General features: G+C 38.1%; 2 long non-coding RNA genes across 2 annotated transcripts; one reads left to right on the forward strand and one right to left on the reverse strand.

Annotated features, from left to right (window-relative positions):
• The first annotated feature begins 635 nt into the window (after window positions 1-635).
• LOC105499990 (uncharacterized) lies at window positions 636-12538 on the forward strand. The gene is made up of 4 exons (XR_011624770.1): window positions 636-2739; window positions 6642-6693; window positions 9386-9569; window positions 11354-12538. It is a non-coding gene; the product is annotated as an uncharacterized lncRNA (long non-coding RNA).
• Window positions 2338-9497, reverse strand: LOC105499991 (uncharacterized). The gene is made up of 3 exons (XR_011624771.1): window positions 9370-9497; window positions 8570-8629; window positions 2338-2456 (listed from the first exon to the last, which is right to left on the reverse strand). It is a non-coding gene; the product is annotated as an uncharacterized lncRNA (long non-coding RNA).
• Window positions 12539-16743: the final 4205 nt, after the last annotated feature.

Genomic DNA, 16743 nt, shown 5'->3' on the forward strand with positions numbered 1-16743 from the left:
AATATGCCCTGGCCAATATCTCAGATGATCCTTGTGACAAGGGCTGTTGGTCTAGATATCTCCAGTTCTCCCACAGATTTGTAAGCCACTGCTATTAGCAAATATTATACAAGGGTTTGGAGTTCCATGATGGGGCATGTTTGGGAAGGCCCATGTGTTATTCTTTACATTACAGTCAAAGTGGTTATTTAGAGCATGCCATTGCCATTGAGACTTCCAACCAATGGGAGAAGCTAGATTCTGAAAGCCCCCTACTAGGACTTCTGATAACTGTAGATTATGCTTGTTGCATTCTCTTCCCCAAATCTTTGAATTTTTAGCATTACAAGTGTGATGTTATAATACTTGAGATCTCCCAAGTATAGTCCTTCCCTGTTACTTCGAAAGCAGAGGGAGGCATTTGCTATTATTACGTGATCCACCTTTCCCAGCCTGAGGGTATCACACATATTTTTTAAACTATGATACATAATGAGACTAGAAATAAGCACAGGAAGGAATAATGTATTTACCTGAACTCTATTAATTAGAACTTTATTAAGTCTAGCACTTTGGTTGTTTGCAATAGTTGGTTTCCTCTATGTTCTTAAAACTTTAGTTTTTTTTTAAAAAATCACACAATACATAAGTATATTCTATTTTTTCAAATTCAATCTATATAGAAGCATGTTAAAAAAGAATGTAATCATGGCTAACAGTTTGAGATATATATATCCTTCCAGATGATTTTATATATATTTACAAAATACATATATTTATAGATTTACATATAGAAAATTAACCACTGGAATTTTTTAACCTAAGCAGAATTAGGCTTTCGGGTTAATTCTACTACTTTTTAGAAGCTTTTTTAAAGCTTAGCACAATACCATAGAGATCTGTACATGCTAGTACAAGATTTTAAATGCCAGTAGTTTTTTATTCCCCACTGTTGTAAACATATCACATGATTGTATCATAATCCAGTCAATCCTATAATGAATAACTTACTCATACTCTTTGTGCATGTACACATGTATTTTTCTAGGGAAAATATACAGAAATTGAATTTTTCATACATTGTCTCCAGTAAGTCATAAACTCCAAATAGCGTGTGAGTCTCATTTCTTCACATCTGCAGTCCAGCGTCTCTGAGCTTGGACGTACCAGAACAGCTCCCACCTCTGCAGCAGTCCTCCCCAGCAGTGGTCTGGGCTGCTACGTTTTCCTTTCTCAACCCAATCCTAAGTTCTTTCTGTTTTTCAGGTAATTTTCAAAATTCCTAGTACATTAATGGCAGTCATTCTTCTTTTCCAGCATTATGTGCATTTATTTATTTATAAAATATGTATTCTGTTAATTGAAAGGATTTGGAGAGGTAGGCACATGTGCTCAGTCTATCTTGTTCTAATCTCTTTTCACTCTACAAAAAGGAAAGATGAGTGGTTCAGAATAGTCAAAAGAGAGAGACTTGCTAAGAATCTTTACATAGAAACTCTCTATGAAATTTTCCTCTTTTTGGAACCTCTGACCCTGAAAGCTGCCAGTGGGCTCTGTGGAACATCATCTGTAATGTTAGTTTTTCTGTTGAACACCTCCAGCTGTGGGTCATGGGGCAGAGGACATAGATTTTTATATCGTCCCAATGGATTAATGGCTCAAAATCAAATCCTGGCAGAGTATCAAAGACACACATCAGAAACGCAAGGGTGAAAGTTCCCTCTCTTGAACATGCATAACTTTGGGTTTGTTTTTTAAATGTTTAATATATTTATCATATTCTTTTAATCTAAGAAGCCAAAAGAAAACCACATGGTATAAAAGAAAGCAAGCCTCCAAAGAATACCAAATGATTTTGGAAGCAATAAAATCGACTTTAAAAGATTTGCCTGTTTTAAAAAGCGGCTGGATGACCTCATGTTCCATATGAAATTCTCAAATCTGGACATAGCCATTGTGTTTTCTATTTAAAGCCCAGTATAAAAGCCAAGCAAATGCTTTGTCCAGCTTGTTTGTGCCTTGAACTGCCTCTGCTCTGATATGGTTTCACCTACTTGAATCAGGCAGGAAGGTTTCTGGCCATAATATCACATTGAAGGCTGGATCTCAAAAATGTTATGAAGCTGAGGGATTTTTTTTTTTTTTAGCCTGGTTTCTCAGTTTGGGCAATCTTTTGCTTCTTTCTCCCAGCTATTAAAACTTTCAAATTTTTAATTGAGATTTAGGTGCAAATGACAGACTGACTATAGCTTAAATTTTACTCCTTTAAAAACACCTGCATTTTAACATCAATGCTCTAATTGTGGAATCCCGGTGTTAGCGAGCAGATGAGGGGGACCCTTTGGGCACCTGGGTCTTCCAAGTACTCAAGTAGATGAGGTGTAACCTCCTTCACCCTGTTCACCTGGGTACCACTTCCATTTTCTCAACAGGACTCTCATTCCATTACAGCCAAAAGGATAATGGTTTTGCGCCTCCTAGGTTCAGAGAAAAAACAAGAGTCAACAGGGCTTGGTACAGGACCTTCTTAAATATGAGCCTTTCAGGTGCCTCCATGGGAGGGAAGTGGTGAGAACAGGTGGGACTGACTCCTTCCCTACTTTATTCTTCAAAGAAATTCCTTGCTTTTCCTTTTTTTTCAGTGTAAAATGTTTGACAAGGGGTTTTAGTCAAAAGAAAGGTGGAAAACAATGATGGAGGAGCTAAAGCTCTCCGGAGTAGAAAGGATCTGAGTTGTAATCCGTGCTTCCTGGAACTCAGGTAAGTTCAATATGCAGTGGCTAGAGTAAGCCTCGGTGCTACATTTGGCCAGAGAAGATTGTATCCTATAGCTGCCCCCCAGCTCAGCCTACACATTTGTGAGAGAGGGAATGTGTCCATTCCATCTTCAAGACAGGAAAGATAACATAGATGAGAAAGACTGTTTCAGTGAACATGGAAAATGACTGTTGTAAATAACATGCTATATTTTAACTAACTCCTCAGTCCTCAGTTTCCTCATCTGTAAAATGGTAATGCTAACAGTGACCTCAGAGAGTTATTGTGAGGATTGAGTAACACCTGCAAAACTCTCTGCCCAGTGTTTGGCCCACAATCAAGGTGCGTAAGTGTCAGCCATTGTCATTAAGTAGATGCCTTTCTATATCACTCTCCAGTCTCTTCATGCATGATCCACTGCCTCCCAGCTAGACAGGAACGGCTTGGGTGGCATTATATTTCTTATCCTAAATCTTTAAACTCCCACCTCCCCACAGCCCCTATATTGCAGTGTCTGTCATATAGTGGGTTCTCAACAAATATTTGTCAGTTGATCATGAACTCTTTTCTTCTGCAGTCCATGAAATTGTGTCACCCGTTGTCCTAGTTTCTGTTTGCTCCTTATATATAGAATCATACCTTTATTTCTAAGCACTTTCTGACTTTTTTTAAAGTTCCTGCAATTTGATCTTTTGATCTACCTACATACAATATAAAGGAAGAGAAGAGACAAAAATCAAGTTCTGTGGTTTTTAAATTTTACTTTGAGCCAACCCAACAAGAGCTTACATTTTCTCCTCTTAAACTATAGGATATTGGAAGAATCTTTTGGTTTCACTTTATTTATATTCTCTATTTATGAAAAGAGGAGAAAAACATATTCTGTATACCCTTGGTGAGCTACAGCTTTTTTATAAGATTAAAGAGGTAAATGTCAATAAAGATCACCTACATAAAGTATATTCAATAGCAGAAGAACACTACAAGGATTACATTCTATTCCTCTGTTAGGTTGATTTTAAGTTAAAAATAAATCTCTAAGACTAATTTTGTAATTTACCAAGTGGCAAAATAAACAATTTGATTAAATTTTAAAATACACACAATAAATATTGTAGTTAATATTAAATAACAAAACTGTTTTCTTATTTAACGTATACTTTAGAAAATAAATAGAAATAAAATGGTACAGTCACTCTGGAATACAATTCAGCAGTTTCTTTAAAACTAAACATGCACATACCATATGCTGTGGTTTGAATGTATCCACCAAATTCCATATATTGGAAACTTAATCCCCAACTTTATGTGATGATTAGAAGTGGGGCTTGGAGAGGTGATTAGGACTAGATAAGGTCATCAGGATGGGGCTCCCAAGATGGGACTGGTGGATTTATAAGAACAGGAAGAGAAACCTGGGCTACCATACACACATGCTCTTGCCCTCTTGCTATGTAATGCTTTCCACCATGTTGTGACACAGCAAGCAGGCTCTCACCAGATGCCAGTGCCATGATCTTGGACTTCTCAGCCTCCAGAACTATAGGAAACAAATTTCTTTTCTTTATAAATTACACAGTCTTAGGTATTCTGTTATAGCAACAGAAAACAAACTAACACACCATACAGTTCAGCAATTACACTTTTGGACATTTATCTCAGAGAAATGAAAACTCATGTTCACACAAGAACCTGTACATGAATATTCATAGCAGCTTTACTCATAACATCCAAAACCTGTAAACAACACAAACATCCTTCAGTGGATGAATGGTTAAACAAACTGTGGTATATCCATACCATGGAATACTACTCAGTAATAGGACAAAATATTGATATATGCAATAAGATAGATATAGGCATGGATCTAACTGGAATTATGCTGAGTGAAAAATGCCAATCTCAAAAGGCTACATAAAGTATGATACCATTAATTGTAACATTCTTAAAATAACAAAATTATAGAAATGGAGAACAGATCAACAGTTGCCAGATTAGTGTTTAGGGAGGGGGGCTTAACTATTAAAGGATAGCATGAGGGACCCTTATGTGGATGAAACAGTTTTGTATCTTGATTATGGTCATAGTTATACTAATCTACACATGTGATAAAATTGCATAGGACTGTGTACACACACACACACACACACATACACACACATGCACACTTAAGGACATATAAAACTGGTAAAATCTGAATAAACTCTGTGTGTTTTACCATTGTCCCTTTCTTGGTTTTGATGTTGAGCTACAGTTATGCAAGATTAATACAAATGGAGGAAGCTGGGTAAAGGGTACTCAGGACATCCCTGTCTACACATTTTTTATAATTTCTCATGCATCTATAATTCTTCACAATAGTTATAATAATTATAATTATTTCAAAGCAAAACAAAAATAATAAATAGAAGTTCTGCACAAAATATATTTCCATTGCACACAATAGTGTTTTTTCAAGAGATATATATAAAAAGGGAGCCCTATGGAAGTACAAATGATGTATAGAGAGTGAGCATTGAGGGACCTTCAGATTCAAAAAAGTAATCCAAAGGACTTCCTCTTTGACTTAGCTTCTTAGCACAGATGAAGTGGATTTTATCATAAAAAGTACGCTCTCTAAACTTTAACTCCAAATATTGTTATTAATCTTTTAAAAATCAAAGAGTTCCTGGCATGGCTGTTAAATTACACATACTTATACATATTTGTAGAGAAAGAAAGTGAAGCATAAATGTTCTCACTATATGCATATAACAGAAATTCTTAATTCTCCACAATTCTCTGTATTTCTTTCTCTTTTATTTGGTTCTCAAAATAATTGCATGAAGTATGTAGAGGAAAAAACAAGCAGAAAAACCTCAGGCTGATATTACTACCATTCTTTTAGGAACTGCTAAGGCCAACACACATACTCAGTCACAGGTATTCACTGTAGCCCAGAGACTTCAGGTATTTCCTCAAATATTATACCAAAAGGACACACAAATGCGGAGTGACTTGACAACTCTTTCAAAGCACGGTGCTGATACAAGAATTGTGCTGTCAGGCCGGGCGCGGTGGCTCAAGCCTGTAATCCCAGCACTTTGGGAGGCCGAGACGGGCGGATCACGAGGTCAGGAGATCGAGACCATCCTGGCTAACACAGTGAAACCCCGTCTCTACTAAAAAATACAAAAAACTAGCCGGGCGAGGTGGCGGGCGCCTGTAGTCCCAGCTACTCGGGAGGCTGAGGCAGGAGAATGGCGGGAACCCGGGAGGCGGAGCTTGCAGTGAGCTGAGATCCGGCCACTGCACTCCAGCCTGGGCGACAGAGCGAGACTCCGTCTCAAAAAAAAAAAAAAAAAAAAAGAATTGTGCTGTCAGTTAATTTCATTCCCCAATATTTTATTCTCCAACAATCCTATGAGGTAGGCATCTTACAGATAAAGGGACGAGATAACATAACCGTGTCAATTAAGTCTATGGGTGACTAAGCATGGACTAGCCCTGGCCTAACCACATTCACAGTGAGTCAATGCTTGGCTTCTGGAACCACACTGTGTGAGTGTGAACCTCAGCTCTACAATGTCTGAGCTACACTGTCTGGGGCCAGTTACATGACCTCTCTCAGCCACAGGTTCCTCACCTGTAAATTAAAAATAATAATAACAATCAGGGTATTCTGAGGATCAAATAAGTTCATATATGTCAGTCAAATAGGTCAGGGGTCATCAAACTATGTCCTGTGAGCCAAATCCCACAAATCCTACCATCTGTTTTGGGAAATAAAGTTTTATTGGAGCACAGGCACATTCATCCCTTACATAATATCTGTGGCTGCTTTCTCATTACAACAGAGTTGAGTACTTGGACAGAGATCATATGGCCCACAACACTGAATAAACTTACTATCTGGTCCTTTACAGAAGTTTGCTGACACCTGACTTAAATGACGGCTTGGCGAAACCTAAATGCTCAGTAAGTGTTTACTATTGTTCTTACTATTATTATGAATGTTCACCCTGATGTCCTGCAGAACAAACCTGTCCCATATATTAAGAGCCTGTTATAGTCATATTCCAAGTAGTTTATCTTTCCATCATAATTCTGAAGCCTCTCTCTTAGAAAATCCATACATGTTTTAGGCCTGTATCATGAGGGCAGTAGCTTGGTAGAATAAGGCTTCTACTTTCAGGGAAAACTACAGAGTCACTTTAATTAATCATGTATAGCTGACTATCAAAAGGTCTTGTTTTTTAGCACAGTTGTAGCATGGCTTTTCCAGGTCAGACAAACAAATATGTTTGCTAGGAATGCATGAAGCAATGGACTGATTTTTCCCCTATTCTAGGTCATTCTAGGCATGTTCTCTGAGGATACGAAAGGTTATTACCTAAAAAAGCCCTACTATTTCTGGAAGTCAAGTGTAAAGATAAGAAAGAATAATGGGAGAGATCATGAACTAATCTGGATTCATAATAAAAATAATAATTCTTTTACTGACCCAGGTAGAACTACTGGTTTAATTGGTGTCAGTGCAAAGTACAACACTAAAATGGATCTATTCTCCATATAGTATGCAGAGTAATCTTTGAAAACACAAATCAGATTGAAAACACAAATCAGATTAGGTACCTCCCTTGACTAAAATCTTCCAGCAGCTTCTTATTTTAGCATAGAGTCCAAATTCCGTGATCCAGCTCTGTCTCCTTCTCTGACCTTAATCTGCCACCCTTCTCCCCTCACTCCCTTGGGCCAAGCTCATAAGCCTTCTTTCATTCCTAGCACATGCCAAGCATGCTCTGCCTTCAGATGTTTGCACCCGCTTTCATCTCTTCTCTCTGCCTGGAAGAGTGTGTCCCTACATCTTCACAGGCCTGACTCCTGCTCACATGCTGGGTCTTGGCTCAAATGGCACTTCCCCAACTAACCTTCTCTCAAAACCACCTACTCGCATTCTCCATCACATCTTCCCATTCTGTTTCACTCATAGCCCTCATCACTAACTGAAATTATCTTGTTTCTTCATTTGCTTCCTTAATCTTTGTCCATCTCCCTCCATTAGTACATAAGCTCTATGAGAACCTGAAATATCTTCTTTTACATAATAGGTAGTTAATAAATAGTTATTCAATGAATGAATGAATGAACCAGCAGGATTTTTACCCTACAACTATAAAAAATGTCTGAAGTAGAAAATGAGAAACTTTTAGGGAAAATTAAGTCAGATCAAAGAGCAGTATGCAGTCAGAATGCAAAAAATAAGTGTCAAGTAGTAGTAGAAATATTCAGAATGTGCTTTTGAAATGCGTTCTTCTACATGGGTCCTATCTCCTGCCATTTAGGCAACATACTTGGAAAGTCTATGGGAGGTTTATTTTAACTAGTAATTACATTGTTTCTTATCAATCTTCATCTACCTGCCTTTAAGGCCAACAACAACAACAACAAAAAATGAAATTCCCAAGTGCTGAGCTCACTTAAATACCTGGGGGTAATTTTTCCCTTTAGTGTCTCTGGGATCATGGTTAAAAAGTCAAGTCCCTCTTTCAGAAGATAACAAAAATCACTTATAAACACTCTTTGAACATTTTGTTTATAGTTCTCTTTGTAGTTAAAAAAAAAAAAACACATGAGAAGCTATTAACATACAAAGCCTAGTAGGGAAAATAGCCTTGCACCTAAAACTAATTCTCCAATATTTTCACAAAAAATAAAAATAGACTTGTCACATGGAAGAAATGATGTCATTTGTCCTTGGAAAGACGTCTAACAGACATTCATCTGTACTGTTACTAAACTTAGACAAACACTCAACAACAGAATGACAGATCTAAACAGCCCCTTAAGTTACCTACACACAGATGAACTAAGGCTGCTGTTCAGCAGGCATCATATTCTTCAGGATCCGCACCTAGGACAAAACATATCTCATGCATTAGGCAATAGCACATGGATATTATCATTAAGAATGCACTCATATGTACATATAATGTAAATGTACACAGTTCATACATGTAAAAGGTTCTACATTTAACTTTAGAGATGAAAAAGGGGGAAAGTTAAAATAATTTATTGAATTTAGAGAAAAAATCTTATTATATTCAAATGAAAGACACTTAGCCTGAATGCCAACCTTATTTTCTAGCTCAGAAATTATTTTTATAGTTGAGTAGTGAAAATATTTTCATTCATTTATTAAACAATGTCTTATTAAGTACCTATTATGTATTAAGTGAAATTCCAAGATTGCACAGAGCTTATGTACTAGCGGAGGCAAACAGACAATTACAAAGTAAGCAAATAAATTTAATCCAGATTTAAATCTGGTGGTTCTAAATGTCAACCAAGATCTCTGAAATAAGAGTCCTGACCAATCTTTAATATTCTTCATGTAGATTATTTTCTACCTATCTGGACAGATCTAGGAAACATTAACTCTAGCAAGAATTCAGAATCTCATTAAGATACAGATTCCAGTGAGATATGGGGGGCAGATGAGAAGTATGTCTTCCAGTAGGATTATATTTTTATTGAACTGAAAGAGGATCGCACCCAGATTTTACTGAAACAAATTAAATACTGGGCATTTGTTCTAATCATATAACAAAATGCATTTTCTAAATGGAGTTTATAAAATAAAAGAGCTTTTACCTATTTGGTGGATTAGAAAGATTACTGTTCACGGAGCAACACATTTTGTTGTTCGCATGGAGAGCATGCCCGGAGACCCGCTCTGAAGAACACACACATACATAGGAAGACTCTGGGCTCTACCTTTCGACTACACAGCCTCTGCCCAGTGCCGGGAAGCATCACTTCATTTAAACCTTGCCAACAACCTGACCAGGCAGGTAAGAAAACAGACAGAAACTCAGAGAGTTAAATAATGTGCTGAAGATTCACATAGCTAGTAGGTTAGTGGGAGAGCCTAGATTTTAATTTAAGTCTCACTTTAGAGTCCATAAACATTCAACCACTTCACTGGGGTCTCTCAGTTGAGAAATGTCATTTAAATATAAATCTGAATCTAGACGGTATTATGGTCCACTTGGCTGTTTTCCTAAAGTGAAGTGCCTAGATCTACTGGACAAACTCCAGAGCATTTGAAGAACTCATTTTGACAATGCCCCGCAAAGATATTTGGTTTTAGTGCTTTCGTTTTTCACTATGAGCCTTAATGCAAAAGAAGTATTGCCATTGAAGCATGATTTCTGTATCACAGGAGGGCTCCTGGAGAGTTAGGAGGCATTTACACTAAAGAGGCTTCTAATTTAAATTTTTAACTAGGAAATATTTCAAACAAACAGAAAAGTAAAGAAAAATAATGTAACAGATGCCTATGTAACCACCTCCAAGATTAAGGAGATGCTAACTGTTGCGGTGGGGATGGGGTGCATTTTAATGCACTCTAAGGTTTGGGAGCAGGAACTACTCATATCTCTTGCTGTTTTCTTCCTTTTGAGAGCATGCTTGCCCACAGGGTACATATATTCTTAATTGCTTTCTGCCATGTGACAAGCTACATTTCAAAGGCCCCTGTGTGGGAGGGCTAGCCCTGTTGGTGACTGGATGAGCACTCTTGTCTATTTCTATGGGTCCAATATTTTGAATTCCAGATCTGAACCACATTTGCATCATCTATTTAGCTGGCAATAAATGTGGCATTTTGTTGTCCCCCTGTCTGACTTTGACTGCCTTCTATTTGGCCCAGAACTTAGGTGTGAAGAAGGGTGCTATTTTGAGGGACTCCTCAAATTGCAGTCTTAAAATTTGACCATACCCAGAGCCCTCCTTTTAAAAATGAATAAAAGTTAACATTATAGCTAAAGTTTTCCTCCATCCCACACCTCATTTTCTCCTCCTCCTCCTTCTCCTCCTCCTTCTCCTCTTCCTCCTCCTCCTTCTTCTTCTTTTCTTCTTCTTGGACTCCTCAAATTCCAGTCTTACAATTTGACCATACCCAGAGCCCTCCTTTTAAAAATGAATAAAAGTTAACATTATAGCTAAAGCTTTCCTCCATCCCATACCTCATTTTCTTCCTCCTCCTCTTCTTCTTCCTCTTCCTCCTCCTCCTCCTCCTCCTCCTCCTCCTCTTCTTCTTCTTCTTCTTCTTCTTCTTCTTCTTCTTCTTCTTCTTCTTCTTCTTCTTCTTCCTCCTCCTCCTCCTCCTCCTCTTCCTCCTCCTCCTCCCCTAGGGCTACCCACTAACCAGAATGTATCCTTCCTATACATGTTTTGGTAATTTTGCTGTATAGTTATATGTCCGTAAACAATCTTATATTGTTTTACATGTTTTAAAATTTTGTAAAATGGCATCATCCTGCACACATCGTTTTGAAACCCACTTTTTCACTCCATGTTATTGTTTAGATTTTTCCATGTTGATACATATGTAGATCTAGTCATTTTAAATATTATATAGTATTTCATCGTATAAATAACCCACAGTTGTTCTTTCCCATTTTATCCTCATAGTGAACAATACTACAATTAATTTTATTGTATGTTTCCTTGTATCAGAATTTTTCAGTGGTAGATATCTAGATGAGTTAACAAAGGCTAGCTGATGTGGTAAATAAACTTTGAAATGTCAGTGGCTTAACATAATGAAAACTTATTTCTCACTTATGTAAAGCCCAAGTCGATGTGGGGAACAGGGAGAGACAACTGTTTCACAGAGCCATCCACAGATCCAGCCTGAAGGATGATGTTCTGCCCCTTTTCAAGATCAGCCTGTTTGTCAACATCCAGCCAGAAGGTGGAGAAAGAAAAAGTGAAAATACACCAGCTTTTTAATCTCTCTGACTCAGAAATTTCACACATTACTTCCACTTACCTTCTATTGATGAGAAACAGTACTACACTTAAATGCTATCCAGCTAAGCAATAATGACCCTGATTGAGCAGCCTCATTCCCAAGACTACCCTACCTGTGGAATGGGGAACATACATTTTTACAGGATAGCTGACCATCTCTGCCACAACACCTAAAAGCGGTATTGCTGATTCTTTCAAAGAAGAGTTCTTCACTATAAAGTTTTTATTCTCTGGCCTTTTCCTTGTACTAAAGGGTGTTGCTAAAGGCTTGTGAGGTTTTTTGGCAGCAGAAATAGGTGGAATCACTACTAGCTTCTCTTTGTTCTCATCAAATCTGCTGGTACGAGGAAAGAGAGCCATTGTTGGTTGTTAATTGTTGGTGGTGGGGTAAGGGACAGGTAACACAGCAGACTCCTCTCCCTGTCACTTTCCCAGACTTTGAATGAGACTTTGACAGAGCCTTCAATTACTGCAATGCTTGTGATCTCATTAGAAAAATCTTATTAAATCTAAAGGAATAGACCAGAAGAATATCAGATTGGTTTTGCCAAAACATTACGCCAACAAAAGTTCCAAGAGCAGATTTTCTGAGGCCAAGAAAGCTAAAGAACTTCTTGGGCTAGGTCAGAGATGTAGCTTGGATTCTGCCCCTATCCTTCCAAAACTCTGATCTGCCTTTAGACCCTTGTGTACTCTCTGGTCATCTAACTGAGTGAAAACAGGAAACACAATCCTATTAAAAAGACCTAGGGATAACATAAAACTAATCCTACACATATTTAGATGAAGTAAGAATTGGTGCCAAGAGGAGGGAAGGTATTTGGGAAAAATGGAGTTTTAAGTCTTTCTTTTGAAAAGAGGCTTTAAAAATATGGGGAAAACTAACAAATATCTCACTTTTAGCAAAGTACCTTCCAATCACCTATAGAAAGTCATTTTCTATAGAAAATCCCTCTTCCCACCTAAGTTCTGGACCAAATAAAAGGAAGTCAGAGTCAGATAGATGGACAACAAAATGCTTTTCTACAAGTGATTACTATTTGACTAATTGCAAATGCTGCCACGATCTCTAATTATGGGTTGACATAATTAGAGTTGACAATTACACGAGACTAAGGAAAAAGTAATCATAATTACAGTTAAACTAAGAGATTGTCAGGCTCTCTCTTACAAATATTTTGCAGTCATCAAAAAAGAATAATCATGTGTGCTGATACAGAATTATCTCTAAGATATTTGTTAAATTTAAAAAGCATGTGTAAATATTTGTGTAAAAAGAAGATAAATGTATATATAAATGCATACACATGTATTTGCTTATGTAGGAAACAATATCTCTAAAATTATATAACGCAAAGAAACCTGTAACAATAGTTACTTCTAGAGAGGGGAATGGATGTCAAGGCAGGGAGGTCAACTAACTCATCACCATACACTCTTTTATGTTTGAATGTGCTGTATAAATGTGTGCATGTGTGTGTGAATGTGTTTGTGTATTTATGTTGAAGCATAGAGAGGTAAAATAGTCAATTCCACACCCTACTGAGAATAGAGTTTCAAATTAAGGATTCAAATCTAGTGAAAGTAGACATAGTTATCATTTGAAATTAAAGGGGAAGGAAAGCCAAATGTTATAAGACCTATCCTCAAAATTTTTTAAGTTAATGCTCCCCAATCTAGTTTTGGCCCCAAACACATTGAAGGATCCACATTGTTCAAGAACAGCCACTCCTCTTAAAGGTGAGTCTCAGTTTAGTACTACATACTTCATAGGTCTGGGACATGTAGCCTTAAACTTGTTCCAGGGGCCATTGGCAGAGAGGGATGGGAGGAGTAGAGCATTCCCAAAAATGTAATCACAGAATGGTTTGCTTTAAAGGAACATATCCTTATAAAACTATTAAACATGCTTTTGAACCATTATTGTTCTGTGTTCCCCTATTATAACTAAGATGATTTTTACATATTTTTTCCCACCCCCATATATATACATGCTCTGCTTAGTGCCCTCTTGCCATTTTAATGCATTTTGCATTAAAATGCTTCCGATCAGCCTCACCTAAACCCAGCACAGGATCCTGTTTCTTTCCCATCCTAATCTAAAGGGTAGCATACGAAAACCTTGGGGAAGGAGAGGGGTGATACTATCCTTTGGTTATTCTGATACCAAGTCCAATTTAACATATATACTTACTCATTCAGGTAGCCATTCTTGGTGAATAAATTGTTCAGAATCAAATATCAAACTGGTGGCATATTGAGTCATTATAGCCACCTACTTGAGGGGGAAATTAAACTGAATCAAAGGAAAGTTTCACCAGATTCTTCTCAATGTGCTAAAAGGAACAAAAACTACCATAACAATTCTAAGAATTTGTGATCCTAGTATAATACAACATGAGTGAACACTTTATAGAGTGACACTTTCCAAAGATTCCTGTGAGCTTTTACTTAAATTTTTGTTTTTTTCTATAAATTTACTAATCACCATTATCAAAAGGAAATTCATGACATAGCTCAATGCTAAGAGTCCAGGGAACAAAGTAAGGGCTGGAAATAATGACCTGGTTTCACTAGAAATTGCAGGAAAGTACTGGTTTATAGGTCACTGTTTTTTTTTGTGCCAGAAATGTCTGACTAAATTAGGTTACATCCTGCAGGCCCTTCACCTGTCTCTCACGTAAATAACATTTCCCAAGGCTGTCCTTTCAGCCCTACTCATGACTGGCACAAAGACGTTTCAGCCCACATAAATTACCTGTTTTCTGGTTTTGTGAGAAACTTGGTTCCCTCAAATGGTTGTGACACGAAAATTCGCTCAAAGCCAAAAGTGAATGATAAAATAAAATGCGTTCTAAAAGAATACTTCTACATCTAAAATTCAAGAATTCTACGATTCTAGGATATAGTATAAAAATTAATGGAATCTGTTTCACATAAGCAAGCAGATTTAGGATTAGAAGCATGTCATAACTTGAAGGCAACCCCAAATTTATTTTTAGGCTACATGAATCTTTCAGAGTTCTTGATTTCAAACAATGAAACTCCCTCTAGCTAGTTTAGGCAGAAAAAGGAATTGTATTAAAGATTTTAAGCGTTCTCGGAATCTCAGTGAGGGCTAGAGAATAAACCGTGGCTGCTCTGAGGCTGGGAGCCATATGAAAGTTACACAGCAGGGCACAGCAGGGTGGTTCCAGGGGGCACTCTATTGCTGCTGTGCCTGGGCACAGACAAGCCAGCTTTTGCCCCGAGTGGTGAATACTGGAAGCTCCAGCTAGAACCTCTGGCAACATCTCTGGAAGGTGGAGCCTCTCCCTCTATCTGCCATGATGGATTCTGTGAGGTGCCTCACTCACTTCAGCATGGAGGTCTCAATCAGATGGGTCTAATTGGCAGAACCTGGATCCTAGATCCTCAAATCGAAGATGTCAAGAGAGTTTCTGACTTCCATCTTTGAAGGACAAACTCTCAGAAATCAGGAAACTCTCCAAATATAAAATGGGCTCAAAGGTAATGGGTGGCATTGCCCACTTCAAGTAGTATAACTTTAGCTTCCCCTGGATACCTGGAAAGCCCAGGTCACATCTTCCCAGGGAGTTAATGCCCATGGGCAGACTCTTGACCAGAGGCATATGTAGAATGAAATGGACTGGCAGATAAATTGTTTTCCCTTCCTCTCCCCTGATGGGCTGCCTTGAGATGTAGAGTTCATTTGACCTTACTGAACACATCCCATGAAATGGAACATGAGCTATACTTGTTGCCAACAAGAGGCTGACTCAAATTTCCCTCATGTTTGCCCCTTTTCCCTCACTTCTGTTTCCCTGGGAATGTATCTCCTAAAAAAGATGGCAGCCCATAAGCCTTTCCTTTAGGCTCTGGTTTCTAAGGGTGCAAAAGCATCTTACTGCAGATGCAAAGTATTCTTATTAGAGCCTTTGCCTGGTCTCTATGACAAGCTTCAATTATATTTCCTAGAAAACTAGTAATAGAAGCTCATGCCAATTTGTAAGCCTGCATTTGCCGTAACTGTCATTTATACTAAAAGCCTCTTTTCTACTATCCCTAGTTTTGTCTTATGTGCAAAAAAAGAATTATTCATTGGGGGTTCAGGTTGTGAGAGTGAGGGGTAGATGAATGAACTGGTAAGCTCTCTCAAATTCACTGAGAGTCTCCTAGCTGCTACATCAAATGGCATCATGCTTTGTTATAGTCATGTTGAATTTCTTCTAGTTCCCTAAACAAACTATTGTGCATCCTTTCTCCATGCTCTCCCTCAGGTTTTCTCTCCTACAAAGTTGTCTTCCTTTCCACTATTACTGCAGCTAACTGCGTCTGGTCCTTGAAAACTAAGCTTCAGGAAGCTCTCCTGTAGCCCCCTCCCACAACTCTTAATTTATAATAAACTGCATATTCCTATAATACCCTGTACATTGTATTTATGTGGGCCAAACTGGACTTCAGCTATTGGTCTATTGACCTGTCTTCCCTAACAAGATAGCTGCTTGAGAGCAAGGACCATGCCCCATTTGGCTCTGTAGCCCTAGCAGCTAGCACTGTAACTGGCACATAATGATCATCTAATTAAAAGCTGTTTGGATGAATAAACAATGTTTATGGAATAACTGAACTACACCAGTCAGGGTCCCTGTGCCATGTTGTGGCAGTGGCTAAAAAAAAAGAAATCTATCTGGCTGGGCGCAGTGGCTTATGCCTGTAATCCCAGCACTTTGGGAGGCCGAGGGGTGGATCATGAGGTCAGGAGATCAAGACCATCCTGACTAAGATGGTGAAACCTGTCTGTACTAAAAAAAATACAAAAAATTAGCCAGGTGTGGTGGTGGGCGCCCATGGTCCCAGCTATTGGGGAGGCTGAGGCAGGAGAATGGCGGAGCTTGCAGTGAGCCGAGATCATGCCACTGCACTCCAGCCTGGGCAACAGAGCAAGACTCCATCTCAAAATAAATAAAATAAAATAAAATAATAAAATGAAAATAAAATAAAAAATCCATCCAAGCCCTTCCCTGGATTGAAGAGCTGTTTCATCCTTCCACCCACCTATGAGATACAGTCAGTAACTACATTGAGCCATCCCAGTTGAAAAATCCTGTAATTTCCCTAGGAAAGAAGAACACCCCATGAAAGGGCTCAATGTCATGTTTTTGGTTGATTCCTGAGTGAGGATGATTTAAAAAAAATTACTATTGA

This window comes from Macaca nemestrina, chromosome 6, assembly GCF_043159975.1.
Source record: "Macaca nemestrina isolate mMacNem1 chromosome 6, mMacNem.hap1, whole genome shotgun sequence".
Lineage (NCBI taxonomy): Eukaryota > Metazoa > Chordata > Mammalia > Primates > Cercopithecidae > Macaca > Macaca nemestrina.